Genomic DNA, 16,654 nt, shown 5'->3' with positions numbered 1-16,654 from the left:
TTTTCTGATAGGCCACGTGCACGTACAGGCGTCCAGACCCACACTTGGTCTCCAGGGGAGTACTGAACATCCCTTCGTCTTAGATTGTAACGGTGCGCGTCGACGTTCTGCTGTTGAATGATGCGGTTCCGTGCTAGTTGTCGCGCCTCTTCTGCCCTTTCTACATATTCGCTTATGTCAGGGTTCTTTTCATTCGTGCTGTTGACAGGCAGCATTGCGTCTAATGTCGTTATTACTGTCCGACCATAAACAAGTTGAAATGGCGTGAAGTGGGTTGTCTCTTGTACTGCGGTATTGTATGCAAATGTAGCATACGGTAATATGGTGTCCCAAGTCCGATGCTCGACGTCCACATACATCGCGATCATGTCAGCAAGCGTCCTGTTCAGCCTTTCAGTTAACCCGTTAGTTTGCGGATGGTATGCGGTAGTTCTTCTGTGGTCGGTGTGCGTTAGTTTCATGACAGACTGTACTAGCCTGGCAGTGAACGCAGTTCCTTTGTCAGTTATAAGAACTCTAGGTGCGCCATGTCGCAGCCCTATCTGGGTCACAAAAAACTGAGCCACTTCATTTGCCGTTCCTTTTGTGAGAGATGACGTCTCGGCATACCGGGTCATGTAGTCGGTTGCTACAACTATGCAGCGCTTCCCAAACGATGACATAGGAAATGGTCCTAGCAAATCCATTCCGACCTGCTCAAACGGGACTTTCGGTGGCTCTATCGGTTTCAAAAGACCTGCTGGTTTTAGGGGTGGTACTTTGCGTTATTGGCATTCTCGACATGATCTTACGTAATGCTGTACTGAATCCATCAATTTTGGCCAGTAATATCTGCGGCGGATTTTTGCCAAAGTCCTACTAATGCCCAAGTGACCTGCCGATGGGTCATCATGACACGCTTCTAAAATTTCCGCTCGCAGTGATGATGGTATCAGCAGTAGGAACGTTTCACCGGTGTGTTGAAAGTTTCTCTTGTAGAGAACGTTGTTGCGGAGGACGTAGGAACGTAGTCCACGGATGAAAACTCGCGGTACTTCGACTTGCTGCCCCTCTAAGTATTGAATGAGCAGAAGTAATTCTGGGTCCATTCGTTGATCATGAGCCATCTCCGACACATTCACAGCTCCAAGAAATGCGGAGTCTTGTTCATGCTCAGGAGACGAGTTCTGGATTGGTGCTCGTGACAAGCAGTCTGCGTCATTGTGCTTGTGGCCAGACTTGTAGACTACGGTGATGTCATATTCTTGTAGACGTAGGCTCCATCTAGCAAGTCTTCCGGAAGGATCCTTGAGGTTCGCAAGCCAGCACAATGAATGATGGTCACTGATGGTTCGGAATGGTCTACCGTATAAATATGGACGGAACTTACTGATAGCCCATATCACTGCGAGACATTCCTTTTCCGTAGCTGAATAATTATACTCAGCTTTCGACAGAGTGCGGCTTGCATAAGCAATAACTTTTTCTTCCCCGTTCTGCCATTGAACAAGAATAGCACCGAGGCCAACGTTGCTGGCGTCCGTATGAATGTCTGTTTTGGCATCTTCGTCAAAATGAGCAAGTATGGGAGGTGACTGCAAACGCCGTCGTAACTCAGAGAAGGCGTCTTCTTGCTCTTGGTGCCAGATGAATGGCACACCTTCCTTCGTAAGCCGTGTCAGTGGTTCCGCAATCTTGGAGAAATTTTCAACAAAGCGCCTATAGTAGGCACAAAGCCCCAGGAAACGTCGCATAGCTTTCTTGTCTCTTGGCCTTGGGAAATTTTCAACCGCAGTGATCTTATCCGGATCTGGGCGGACACCGTGAGAACTGACAATGTGCCCGAGCAACCGGAGCTCCCGGAACCCGAAAAGGCACTTTTCGGGTTTGATCGTAAGTGCAGCCATACGAATAGCGTCCAATACCGTTCTCAATCTCTGTACATGCTGCTCGAACGTAGTGGAAAAAATTACTACGTCATCCAGATAGACAAGACATGACTGCCATTTGAGGCCGGAGAGCACAGTGTCCATCATCCTCTGGAAGGTAGCGGGAGCAGAACACAAACCAAATGGGAGTACTTTGAACTCGTAGAGTCCGTCGGGTGTCACAAACGCCGTCTTTTCCCGATCTCGTTCGTCGACTTCTATTTGCCAGTACCCGCTCTTTAGATCCAACGATGAAAAAAGTGAGCATTGCGCAGTTTATCCAACGTATCGTCGACTCGTGGGAGTGGGTACACGTCTCGCTTCGTGACGAGGTTGAGTTTTCTGTAATCAACACAGAACCGCATGGTGTTGTCCTTCTTCTTCACCAATACTACCGGCGATGCCCATGGGCTTTTGGAGGGCTGTATGACATCGTCGTCGAGCATCTCCTGTACTTGCTTCTTTATCGCCTCCCTTTCTTTTGGAGCTACTCGGTATGGATGCTGACATACTGGTCTAACATGCCCTTCGATTACAATGCGGTGCTTTGCTACAGGCGTACGTCCGACTTTCGAAGAAGAAGAAAAACACTCTGCGAATTCCTTGATCAACTCCACAATCTGGTCTTTCTGCAGAGATGAAAGCTCTCGGTCAATATCTATTTTCTCGAGGACACTTTCCACTGTTGAGGGCGTTGTAGGTACTTTTTCTATGGTGCAAACATCTGAGACTTGTACGTAGTCATGAAGTGATGCTATGGCTGCTCCCTTCGCCACATGCTGTACCTCGTTGGTAAAGTTAGTCAATAGCACATCAGTATATCCGTTCCGCAGGTTCACTAGACCTCTCGCCACGCGTATTCCCTTTGTGAGCAGCAGTTCGACATTTCCATCAGCTAGTCCGGCATATTCACGAAAAATGTCGCTTTTCACAGAAACTGTCACGCTGCTACGTGGCGGTACTGTCACACCTTTATCCACAATACGAAGAGACGAAACAATTGGTTGCTCCGCATGACACACGGCAACAGTGTTCTCTGTAGAGAAAGAAACTTGGGATTTCTGCAAGTCGATGATGGCACTGTTTGCTTGCAGAAAGTCCATGCCCAGAATTGCCTCACGGGAACATTCAGGAAGAACAATAAAACTGCAGGCGTACACATGGCCTCTTATTCCCACTCTCGCTGTGCACAATCCTACGGGGCTGACTAAGTGCCCGCCGGCGGTGCGTATCTGCGGTCCGGTCCAATGAATGAGCACTTTTTTCAGCTTCTTTGCGAGCATGCTACTTATTACTGAGTAATCTGCACCTGTGTCTATTAACGCTATGGTTTCTACGTCGTCTATTCTGGCTTGTAGCTCGGATGTCACGTCACCATTACTGCGCTTGTCCGTCGTTGTGTCAGTGTCGTCGTCTGACCCGGTTAGCGATGGAGAATTTTCAGTTTTTCGAAAATCAGCGGCCCTGCCTCCACAGGTCGCCGGTTCTAGTTTTCCCGTCGCGGGCTTGGTGAACGACGCCTCGGGAAAGTGGATGATGGGTGTGGACTCGGCGACCTATTGCGCATTGGTGCAATCGACCGCGATTCATGTCGCTGAGTGTTTGGATAGGCATAGCGCGAAGACAAATATTCTTCGATTTCGTAAGGGCGCTCACCGTTACGAGGGCAGGGCGCATTCACTGGGAAGCCACGTAGCCCGACCCGACGGTAGTGGCATGTCCGATAAAGATAACCTGCCTCCCCACAGTGGTAGCAGAGGGGCCGCCGGTCTGCCGTGCGCCATACATCACTTTTGCGGGGTCTTGCTTCTGGCATCGGCGCTGGAGTACTGCGAGGAAAGGTCGGTGGCATAACGGGAGCTTGTGCAAAGCTCGGGCGTCTCATGTCTTGCCGTACGACTTGCGCGTATGACAGCTGTGGCTGAGGTTCCGGTTGCGTGTAGTGTGGCACCTGAGGCTGCGGTTGAATAATTGCTTGCCGCACTTCTTCACGCACAACGTCCGCGATTGAGGGCATCGCTGAAGGACTTTGAGGAAGTTGCAGTTTCTGGAGCTCCTCCTTAACAATAGCCCTCACCATTTCCCGGAGGACGTCAACGTTGGTGGGGAAGGTTGTTGACTCCACCCTGACTGAAGAGACGCTGAAGTCTCTGTTGTACAGTCGCGCACGTTGTTGTAGCGTCCTTTCCATGGTCGTTGCCTCGGACCAGAACTCCGCCACAGTTCGCGGTGGATTACGCACCAGGCCTGCAAAAATTTCTTCCTTTACTCCGCGCATTAGGTGCCGCAACTTCTTCTCATCGGCCATGTTTTGGTCGGCTCGGCGGAAGAGCCGTGACATGTCTTCTATGTACATGGCCACGCTCTCGTTATTCCGCTGGTTCCTCGCCTGAAGAGCAGCCTCTGCCTTCTCTTTGCGGTCCGTGTTCGGATAGGTTCCGATTAGCTCTCGTCGGAAGTCGTCCCATGACAGCATGCACGCTTCGTGGTTCTCAAACCACGTACGTGCCGAATCTTGCAGGGCGACGTAAACGTAACGAAGCTTTCGGGCTTCGTCCCAACCATTCAAACGTGCAACGCGCTCGAAGCCTTCAAGCCAGTCCTCGGCGTCTTCAAAGGTCTCACCGTGGAAGACCTCTGGTGTACGTGGCGAATCCACGATGAGGTGAGATGGAGATGGCATCGACTGGGTGGCCATCGCAGTGACGCTTGTGCTTGAGGTCTCGACAGGTCTTGATGAGTCAATTAGGGGGCCAAACTCGGGCTGCTCCCCACGTAGTCGGCGACTCGTGCGTTGGTGCACAGGTGTCAATTCTGCTGGCCCCAATCTTCTGGGATCTGGGCTTCTCCTTGCCTGTGGTGGGCTTGGAATCATACCCCGCACCTCCACCAGATTGTTACGAATAAATATAGCACCTGGTACTATATAAACTCTTTATTCAGGGCGAACTTGTGCCCGTAAACTTGAAGCTAAAAATGGTCAGCCAAAATGTCTGCGCCCCTGACTCTAACTTCGTCGGTCTCCTCTTCTGCCCCTAGAGTCTCGTGCCAGTCCCATGGTGAAGCATCGTGGCGCGTGCAGGACGGCGTTCCATGGCGCGGCTTTCTTGCTACTTGCTTGACGGCTTTTACGAACGCGAATTGTGGTACGCGTCTTCTGCGATGGTCGAGCTGTGGCATTATATATATATATATATATATATAAATATATATATATATATATATATATATGCACACTCGTATACAAGAGAATCTCTATGAATAAACCGCATATTCTGTCGCGCGCGTATGTGTGTTTGTGTGCGTGCGCGCGTAAGTGTTTTTCTGTTAGAAGAACGTGCAAAGGTTCAAAACAAATATAACTAGTTGATTGATTGATATGTGGTGTTTAACGTCCCAAAACCACTATATGATTATGAGAGACACCATAGTGGAGGGCTCCGAAAATTTAAATCACCTGGGGTTCTTTACCGTGACCCAAATTTGAGTACACGGACCTACAACATTTTCGCCTCTATCAGAAATAACAAATATAATTGTCTGGTTCGAGCATATCTTAGCACACGTACGAAAACTCCCATTGTAATAAGCTTGAACGTGGCCTAACCGCAGCTTGAACCAAAAGCTATGAGCTACGCCGCCGTAGTGCGCCGCAACGCTCCTCCACGCCTGAGTCAGCACACTGACCAGCCGAATTTCTACCAGCGCGCACTGCCGCCACTACCACCGACGTCATGCCGCCCACCAGCCAGCCAGCACTATGCTTCTAGTAAGGAGGACGTTTGGCGTGCCCATGACTACCGCGCACTGTGCTACCACTGCAGCGAAGCCGGGCATGCGTGTACCACCGATGCCAGTGCCACCAGATGGGACTACCTGGTTTCGCCATCCACGCACCGCGTCCACAGCATGGTGAAACACGACGTAACATTGCCGACTATCTCGCCGGAGTGCAGAGGACAGCCCAAGGATCTTGTTGAGCCTCACCCGGCCACTACATGTCATCACATCATCGGCAGTACAATGGCCCGAAACAGGGCCGGTCGCCAAGTTCGTTCTCAGAAAATTAAAAACAGCAACTGATGGAGGTGCGGTTGCTGTGCGAGTAACTACTACAGATCTTCTACCGCCGACGTTGATCTCCGCAACATACCACAACATGAACGCAACGCGAACATGCCGGAACATGCACTTGAATCTGCCGCAACATAAACGTTGCCCCGACGTCGAATCTTCATGGGCAGTGAAGCACTTGATGACGCAGCGTTGAAGTGGCAGCACAAACTGCCACAGCCGAGATCCGATGCCGCAACCTAACCGAGATGCTAGGAGATGAACTAACGGCCTCGACGTTCTCATTGCCGGCCACAGCGTCACAGTTCTTCTTGACACCGCAGCGGACTATTTCGTCATCAGTCGAGATTCACCATGGAGTCGAAAAAACATTAGGACAACTTGAGAAGGCCCCGAAGTCCGTACAGCTAGAGGTCACTATAGTTACGCTTGCAGAAACCTTCACAGCCAGACTTACCATTAACCGTAACATTTATTCTGTAAGCTTGGTCGTACTACAGCATTGCTCCAGAGATGTCATGCTTGGTATGGCTTTCTTAAGGCTCCTCGGTGCCGTCATCGACCTGAGAACAAAGTCGATAGCACTACCCACACAAAAAGCACTTTCGTCATACACTCCATCAAAGACACACGCCTTGAGTGGGCTGGAAGACCAAGTCACCAATCCTCGTCTCTCCAGCATAAGCATTTCCGTTGTGACTCAAGAGTCAACAGACATGTAAGGCTTTGTTGATGGCGACCAGCACCTGTTGGTCACCAGAAAACTAGCTTAGCCCCGAGGAGGGAACGTAAGAGTAGTGCACAAGAGCTTCAGCAACGCGTACAAGCATGGGAGGAAAGGCACTACAGTTGCCTACATCAGAGAGATACTGGAAGCCAGCAAAGCTTTTGCCCTCACGAATTCCGCCAAATCTACTCCAACGACAGAATCTCGTCAAGTAGCTTTCGACGTTAATCTGATCCCTACGACTGATAAAAAAAGCTCAAAAACCTGCTCCTGAAATACAAAAACTGCTTTTCGTCGTCGTCAAAAATTCGACAGACAGCTAGTCGCGAAAAATCAAATCGTAATAGAAGAGAATGCCAAGCCACTCTGTCAAAGCCCGTACGGAGTTTCGACGTGAAAACGCACCGCCATAAAAGGACAAGTCGACGAAACGCTCCACGACGACATTATACAGGCTTCAAAGAGTCCTTGGGCGCCACAAGTGGTGTTAGTGAAGAAAGATGATGGAACACAACATGTGTCCGTTCTGCGAAGAACCAGAAACTTTTGAACATTATTTTGGGTCATGTTGCAACTATACAGTAAATAGGAAAAGACTTCTAGCTAATCCAATTGCGAAGTAACGTTTAAATTTAACCACAGAAATTGTTCCTGATTTCAGTGCCTCTACTTTGAAAAATAGCCACAGCGATGCATTCGATGCGGTGTGTAATTTTATTCAAGACTGTAAACATTTTTTGATATAAAACCCACGTTAACAGATACTAAAAAAGGAGCGGGTCGAGAAGTAATTTTCGAATCTGGGTAAATCCACGACGAACCAATTTGTAAGGGTTTGGCAAAACCAGCTGTCTGGTCGGCTCCAAAAATCAAGGTATGGTTATTAGTGTCTATTTTCTTGTTGATTTTATTTCACTTTCTGAATCTTTGTTTCCTTTTTTAATATACTGTCTTCAATACACAACTTTTCCCCCCTTTTTGTTGTGAGCAATAGTGCAGGTATCGTTCAGACGAGATTATATGTTCTCTTTGCAATCGCCCAGAGTGGGTATGAGCCTTGTATTCTAGGTTACAAACAAATAAACAAACGCTTCTTCATTGACTATAGTCAACTCGTTAAGGCACGAAGAAGAATGTATACCCACTCCCCCGAATAGACGACGCCCTTGATCTACTTCACAACGCCAAATATTTTTCATCAATGATCCTCAAGACTGGCTATCGGCAGATCGAAGTAGGCAAGAGAGGCGGAGAAAAGACTGCCTTCATAACTCCAGATGGTGCCTCCCAGATCAAGGTCACGCTCCTCAGTTTTTGCTCGCCGCCTGAAACGTTCCAATATGTTATAGACATCGTGCTCGCTGAAGTGAAGTGGATGATTTGCGTCGTGTACTTTGACGATAAAGTCCCGTTTTCCTCAAGCTTTGGCAAGCATCCCCAGCGTCTTCAAGCTGTACATGAAGCAATCAAAACCTCTGGACTCAATCTGAAGCCTAAAATTAGCCACTGTGCTTGCGAGCACCTTTTCTTCTTGAGACTCATCGTAAGCAAATTCGGAGTACGCCACAACCCCCAAAAGACAACAGCCATCGCTGCATTCTCGTCACTCGCCGACGAGAAGGCCGTGCGTCAATGTCTCACCCTCTGCGTCTATTACAGGCGTTTTGTCAAAAATTCCCGCCTAACTGAGCCACTCACTAACCTTAAAAAGACCGACATTGAGTTTGAATCGGAAACACCGCCGGAATAAGTATTTCAAGAACTAAAACGACGCCTGCAGACACCGCTGATACTTGCTCAGTTTGACGAAAACGCCGACACAGAAATGCCCACCGACGCAAGCAGTGTAGGGCTCGGAGCCGTCCTGGTGCAGAAGATTGACGGACTTTAAAAGATCATTAGTTTTGCGAGCCGGTCGCTATTTCAGGCGGAAGTCAACTATTGCACAACAAAAAAGGAGTGTCTTGCCAACACCTGGGCTACCTCCAAGTTTCACCCCTACCTGTACGGCAGGCATTTCAATGTTGTGAGCGACCGCCACGCCTTCTGTTGGCTAGCTGATTCGAAGGACTCTTCAGGCCACTTCGCATGGTTGGGTCTGTGACTTCGAGAATTCGACATCACCATCGTTTATAGGTCGGGGTGAAGACACTCTTACGCTGACTGCCTGTCTCGTGCCGCCATTGACCAACCGCTGTAGTACAATAAGGACGCCAACTGCTTCTTTGGGACGTTAGGCGATGGTGACTTTTCAGAACGATAGCGTGCCAATCCTGAAATAAAGCGCCATGTGGAATATCTAGGAACAAGGCTGCCGTTGTTTCAAATGTATTCAAGCGAAGACTGGCATCGTTTTTCTTGCGTAACTGCATCCTCGTCAAGAAAAACTTTTCGCAACATCAGCCAACTACCGCTTCATAGTACCTTCCGCGATACGTCCAGAAATTTAGGATGCTCTGAACAACGACCCGGCGGCTAGACACCTATGTGTTTCCCATACACTCTCCAGAAGGTAGGAGAAGTATACTGGCCACTGCCTGATGCTGACCTCACTTGTTTCGTCAGGACATGTAGAGATTGTGAGCGACGAAAGACACCGCGTACTAGGTCAGCCGTACTTCTCGAGCCTATTGAGCCACCTCACCGGCCGTTTCAGCGATTCAGCAAGGACTTACCGGGGCCGTTACCGACGTCGAATTCTAGAAACAAGTGGGTCATCGTGGCTACTGACTACTTCACCCGCTACGGAGAGACAAGGGGTCTGCCCAAAGGCAATGCTACTGAGATAGCAAGGTTCTTTGCCATGAACATCGTCTTGCGTCATGTAGCTCGAGAGGTCCTCATCACAGACAGAGATACGGCACTTACGGCACACCTAGTTCAGGCGATCCTGAGGTACAGCCGCAAAAGTCACCACCTGACCACCCCCTATCATCCACAGACCAATGACGTCACCGAGTGTCTTAGTAAGGCCATCGGCGTTATGCTCGCCATGTACAGGCGTATAAGTGTGCAGACCACGGGAATGCGTGGCCGAAGGCATCGACGCGCTGTCTAGCGACGAGACCTGACAAGACGCCTGCTGCGGTTAGCATGCGTGTCCCGTCGTATCAGTTGGCCTCTCATGTCGCTGTCTGAGGTGATCGTAGCCAATACGACCTGGCGTGTCGCTGTCTTTGTCCATCAAGTATGCGCAGTTTTTTAGAGGCGAAGCTCCTTAGGGTGTGTCGCTCCTCCTCTTGTATGTATGTATGTATGTATGTATGTATGTATGTATGTATGTATGTATGTATGTATGTATGTATGTATGTATGTATGTATGTATGTATGTATGTATGTATGTATGTATGTATGTATGTATGTATGTATGTATGTATGTATGTATGTATGTATGTATGTATGTATGTATGTATGTATGTATGTATGTATGTATGTATGTATGTATGTATGTATGTATGTATGTATGTATGTATGTATCTATGTATGTATGTATGTATGTACAGCTTTCATAACCTTTAACACGAACGCTCTGCCATGTGTCCTGAAGCAGTTTGACGCTTACGCCACGTACGTTTGGGTTCTGTTGCCAAGATGCTAACCATACATGCCTTGATACTATCCAAGCCTACCGAGGTATTATCTCGGCAAACGCGCCCAGCACTTCGCGGCTGGCATCAATCGAACAAGCCCTGGACACGCATCAAAGTGTTCGTGTTAAAGGTGCTGATCGCTGTACGTTGCCACCGGTGGCACGTACCCTCTCAACATCGGGTATGTGCCACAGGGGATGCGAGATGGAAGATAGCGGTACTTGGAGTGTTCCCTAGATGGACGCACAGACTGACGGAGAGACAGACAAGGAGATGGGCGGACGGATATACGAATGCGCAGACATATGGACGGATGGATGGATAAACGCGTAGATGGACGCATGGATGATCGCGCGTATAAACAAAAACCCGGACGGGCTGACAGACGCTTCGCCCCACTCATTATGATTGATTCCGTGGATATGCTGTGAACTGTTTTCTTTTTCCTTACGCAGCGGCTGCGATGGCACGGGTTCCAGAAAAGGACTCGCGTTCTTATTTATACCGGTTTAATCACATAACAAAGCGTAGCCAACCTCAAAAACCTGATGAAGCCAAGCACAGAAAATAAGCATTTCTCAGCTGAGCTTGTCATTGTTGCGTTAGGCCAAGTTGAACCTAAAGGAGTCTAGTTATGATGAAAGAAGCAGAATAAGTACGAAGATATATTTGAGTACGTTTTAAGGCTAATTAGATTTATTTTGGCTTATTGAGACAAGACTCGGTGTATACTAATTAATATATTCTTGCTAGTAATCCTCTAGTAGCTTCTTTAACTTGGAAATTCAAGTTCAATTACTTCAATTGTTTTTATTTGCCTAATTATACGTATATATAGTTCGAATAGCAAGATGATGTCATTAACAATCGCACCTAATTAAAAATTTCTATGCTTACCTTGGCGCGGTATATTTAGTTAGTTATGCGTAATTAGCCTTATTATGCCAAGTGAAAATTCAGTATGCTTTGTGTGATTGGATATCAGCCTTATCAGGCCACGTGAAACTTCAATACCTTTTGTATTATTGGATATCAGACTAACTCTCAGCCATAACTTGCACGCGCCTTAAGTAGCAATGAGCCTTATTGGTATAAAGCAATTGTCAGTAATTAGTATCTTTCAGGTTAGGTGCCTACAGGCCCCTGAGGAAGTCGACTTGGATTAAGTGGCCATGATAAGATTAGCCTTATTTGAGGTAATATTGCTTGGCTAAGTTAAATAATAGCACGATCAAGTATGCCTAATTAAATTTAGCAGTACGCGTACTTTTCTTGACCCTTGTGGGAGCATCGAAGCTCTACTATGATTAACGTAATAATGGCAGCCTGGACTGGGCTTGGACATACGCCCGAATTTTTCAGGTGATACCGCGCTCGACGGGGCTAGATTATGTTCGGCTGCACTTACAATCCTTCAATTAGGATCAGTTCAACTTGGCTTAACGAAACAAAGGCAAGCTGAGCTGAGAAAACCTAATTTTATGTGCTTGGCTTCATCAGTTTTTATGAGGCTGGCTACGCTTAGCTATGCTTGTAAACTGGTGTGAATAACGTCGCGAGCCCGGCTCTGGAACCGACATCATCGCAGCCACTACAGAAAAATGAAAAGAAACAAATGGCACAAATTTGATGTAGCAAAGGCAGCGATACCCTGTTGTCATTTCGCCTACGAGCGCGCCTAAACGTGCGACTTGAGAGGCGAACTGATACTACGGGTCGCGCATACGCACCGCAAAAGGCATCTCGTTGCCAGATAGCGCGTCGATGCCTTCGACCATGCAATCCCGTGGTCTGCACACTTTAGCTCAGACCTGTACATTGACGTCGGGCACCAGACGTGGCATGCAATCTTTCCGTACGCGATCTCCACGTACAAAAACCTGTCCAAGAACAGGCGTATTGGCGCCGTACAAGTTGGGGTGCTGACGCTGGGCAGATGACGCCGTACAAGTTGGTGTATGGAAGGAGGCAGCCACAATGCTCGAAGCCATGATACCTAACGCCAGTGACGAACAAAATATTGATGTGACTGTCTCCTTCCAACGCGTCAAAGAAACTTGACAACTCGCCCACCTGTGCGTCCAAAACCGACAAACGACTGACAGCCGCCGGAACCCTGTTCGATGAAGTAAGTTTCGTGGGAAACAGGGTGTTGAACAAGTAGGAGATGACTCGGCGAACGAGAGATTCCTTTTGCACAAGGAATAACTGAATGCAAGCCCGCGATCACAGCACGTCTCCTTCTTTCTCTACTCGAGCACCATGCCCACTGCCCTCGTTACAATCAGCCCAGGGTGACGAGGGAGCCGTCCTGGCGACCTAAGGACAAGTTTACACAGAAGGGTCAAGGTACGGCTTGAGCCGAGAGACGTGTACAATTCCTTGTCCCCGATGGCGCTTGTCTGGAGATGCGCCCAGCGGCTCGACAAGGTAGTTGACAGAAGGTTTTGGCGTACAACTCGATAGGTACCATGGTACCTGGACGAAAGCTTGTGGATGAGTGTTGGAGGAGTAGAAGGAATTGATAGCCACACCAGTCAGTTAGGAGCAAAGCTCAAGGGACAGTGTGATTTGGCGTGTTGGTATAGCATCATGAAGGTTGCTTGCCAGCGCAAACGACAGGGCAGGAGAGGTCAGGGCAGAGTGCCCTGCCCTGTCGTTTGCACTGGTACGCAACCTTGATTAGCAAAGCTCATAGGCTAGGTTGAAGCGCCGTGGCGGTGTTTTTGGCGCGTCTGCCCGTATGGAGTGAACGCACTAGTGAGCTTCCGAAATTCTTCAGCGTGTGCTGCTGCTCGTGAAACGGTTGTCAATTCTGAAGGGTTCGGTCGATAAGGAAGGATATGGATAAGGAAATTAGGTCCACTGTTGCTGATGGCTGCCGTCTGTAGAGAAGGAAGAAAGGCGATAATTCAGTGGTTCTCTGCGTTGCAGAGTTGTAGGCATATGTCACAAGAGGTAGTATGCTATCCCAGTTTGACTCGTCCGATGAAGCGTACATGGCCAGCTTATTACGAAGTGTACGGTTCAAACGCCCTGTCATCCCATTAGTTTGCCGGTGATAGGCGGTGGTAGTCTGGTGGTAAATTGACACTCGCTCAACAACACTTTGATGGCATCGAAAAGAAAAAAGTGGCCGCGGTCACTTAGTAACTCCCGAGGTGCTCCAGACCTTAAAACAAGGTTTTGAAGTATAAAACATGCAACTTCTTTTGTGGTAGCAGAAGGTAACGCAGCTCTTGCAGCGTATTGCGTTAGATGGTCGATAGGGACAATGATCCAGCAGTTGCTACTCGAAGTATCGGAAAGTGTACCGCAAAGGTCAATTCCGACACAATCGAAAGTTCGTGTTGGACATAGAAACAGCTACAAGGGACCTGTGGTATGTTTAGCGGGCATCTCGCGTCACTGGCACGCAAGCAAGACCTTACGTAACGGCGAACGAAATGGTGAATACCGCACCAGTAGTCCAACACCTGCAAGCGAGTGTTTGTTTTTAACACCCCAGCGTGGCCACATTGCGCCTCATCGTGGAACGTGGCACAGATGTCAAAGCGGATATGTCTGAGAATGACGAGAAACCACTGACGGCCGATCAAGCTGTAGTTTCTGCGGTAAAGCAGGTTATTCCGAATATCGAAGTGTTGTGCTTAAAGTCGAAACGTCTTGGGAACTGTAGCAGCCGTCTGGTTTGAGGGTAAGTCTAAAAGGAAAGTGTAAGGTCTGGCGGTGCAGGCCATGGAAGCGAGTCTTCTCGGTCTCAAAAGGGTGCGCTTCCCAAAAAGCCGATTCTCGGGAAACGATAATCTCGGCGTAAGCGCTCCCCCTCTGGCAAGAATAACGCGGTCAGTCGTGGCTTCTAGAAACCCACTAAAGGGCCCCGGACTGCGGAATGCCGGCGGGTGACGTGAGAACAGTGCATAGCCACCCATCCGTCAGGTTTAGAGTCCGCGGGACAGCTGTCGTGCTGGACAGCGTAGTCATCCCGCGGTAATGGAGGGGGCCCGCAACCGAACGGCGCCACCATTGTGTGCGTTCGCACAGTTCGCGGAACGTGGTGTACAGGCCGGTCCGTTCGTCTCTCTCTTTCCGACTGAGCAGTCGAGTGCGGGAAGAAGAGAGGGAGAGGAGGGGACGGCAACAAGTGTGTTGTCTGTCCAATAAACAGACTAAATTGCTTTGGTTGGCCGGGAGGAGAATCGGGAGGGGCAACCAAGGTATTAAAACCTGGCTTCCGACTCCTCGCGGAGGGTTCTGGTCGCAACAAGGAGTGCTCTGCACTATCGGCTCTGCCGAGGCAACATGCGACGGTTCCGACGGTCAAGTTCTGTAAATATGTACATAAGTTTGTGTATATAAAATCGAGTTGTTGTCACGTTTGAGGTGTGCTGGCTTCCATATCTGAACAAGCAGCAGCAGCCACGAGAACACAAGACGAACACCGAGAAGCAACCAACCTTCCACTCCCTTCTGTAGCAACAGCCGCTACGTGGCTGGGAGAGCTCTGCTCAAGGAAACAGAGGAAATGGGTAGAAGGTTGAGTTTTACTGAAAGAAATCCAAGCGTCTTTGCGTCGCTCAGAAGGCATTTCTGAAATGTTGATAGCCAAGGCAGCACTGGGGGAGATAGGCGAGCGGACAGGCTGTGAAGCCAGCGGCGAGCTGGACAGGGCCTCAGCGTAGGAACGCTTCTGACCAGAACGGTATATAACACGGATATCAAATTTCTGTAACCGCAATGCCCAACGAGCGAGCTGACCATTAGGTTTTTTAGTGAAAATAACCAGCAAAGCGCTAGGTGGTCTGTCACAATATCAAACGGACGTTCATATAATAAGCTCGGAATTTTCCGATTGCCCAAACGATTGTGAGGCACTCCTTTTTAGTGACACTGTAATTCTTCTCGGCTTCACTGAGGGAGCGGCTGGTATAGGCAACGACGTATTGTCAAATTCATCCTTATGTTAGGCCAGTATGGCGCCTAGCTCGATATCACTAGCGTCCATGTGAAGCTCCGTTGGAGCAGACGGATCGAAATGTCGGAGTACAGGAGGCGCAGTGGGGAGTCATTGGAGTTCCATACATGCATAATCACACGCCTGCGACCACGCTGACAAAGCAGAACTTCCGGCAAGAAGATTGGTCAAAGGGGCGATAATGGAGGCGAAATAGCAGACGTAGCGCTGGAAGTACGAACATAGGCCAATGAAGTTTCAGAGCTCTTTGATGGTGGTTGGTTTTGGGAACACCACAACTGCATTAGGTTTTGTACGGTACAGAAGGATTGCGTCCTTAGAAGCCACATGGCTGAGGATCAGAAACTTCTCGACGCCGAAGTGGAATTTCTTCAAGTTAAGTTCAAGTCCTGCCGTAGAAAGGAACGTAAGAATTTGCTCGAGGTGGCTGAGGTGGTTTGCAAAGTCGCTTGAAAATACCACAATATCAACCAAATAACAGAAGCATGCTTTTTATTTTAGGTCTTGCAGGATGGTATCCATCGTCCTTTCGAAAGTGGCAGGCGCATTGCAGAGGCCAAGGGGCATAACGGTGAATTCATATAGTTCATCCAGCGTTACTAAGACTGTCTTTTGGCGGTAACCCTCTGCCATGGGTACCTGCCAGTAGCCAGAGCACAAATCTAACGTAGAAAAGAACTCTGTTCCTTGTAGGTAGTCCAAAGCGTTGTCGATGCGAAGCAGAGGGTATATGTCTTTGCACGCTATCTTGTTGAGTCGGTGGTAGTCAACGCAGAACCGGAAGAATCTGTCTTTTCTTTTTTGACAGAACAACTGATGAATCCCATGGACTGTTGGAGGGCTCGATGATGCCACGTTTTGACATGTCCACCCGTTCTTTTGTGACACGGCGTTCAGCAAATGACACACGGTACGAACGTTGTCTTAGCGGTGCTTATAGACTGGTGTCCATACGGCGAACGATTGCAGAGTTCCAGCCTAAGCCTGACGTATCACGATCGAATGAAGAGCGAAAACGTGTAGAAGGTTCATAATCTCTTGGCGCTCAGTTGGTGCGAGATCAGAGTCGATGGCATCCGAGAAGACGCCCAGAACATCATTAGGCCCGTTGGTAAAGGTGACAGCACAAACTAAGAGCGAAACCATACTGTCGGGTATAGTAGCTGGAAGAATGCACTCGTAAGGTTCGTAGCTTCTCAGGCTTTCTCCACGTAGTAGGGATGACGGGCTGTCCGAGGAATCGCAGACATAAATGGCAGCGTAACCATTGCGAAAAACGTTGATTGCAAACGGAAGCTTGAAACTTCAACGGCACAAAGACGTAACCAGTGGCATAAACAACACAGGCGATTTCAGAGGAGAGGCACACGACACCGGCACA

This window comes from Rhipicephalus microplus, unplaced genomic scaffold, assembly GCF_043290135.1.
Source record: "Rhipicephalus microplus isolate Deutch F79 unplaced genomic scaffold, USDA_Rmic scaffold_13, whole genome shotgun sequence".
Taxonomy (NCBI): Eukaryota; Metazoa; Arthropoda; class Arachnida; order Ixodida; family Ixodidae; genus Rhipicephalus; species Rhipicephalus microplus.
Note: the sequence above shows the minus strand (reverse complement) of the source record.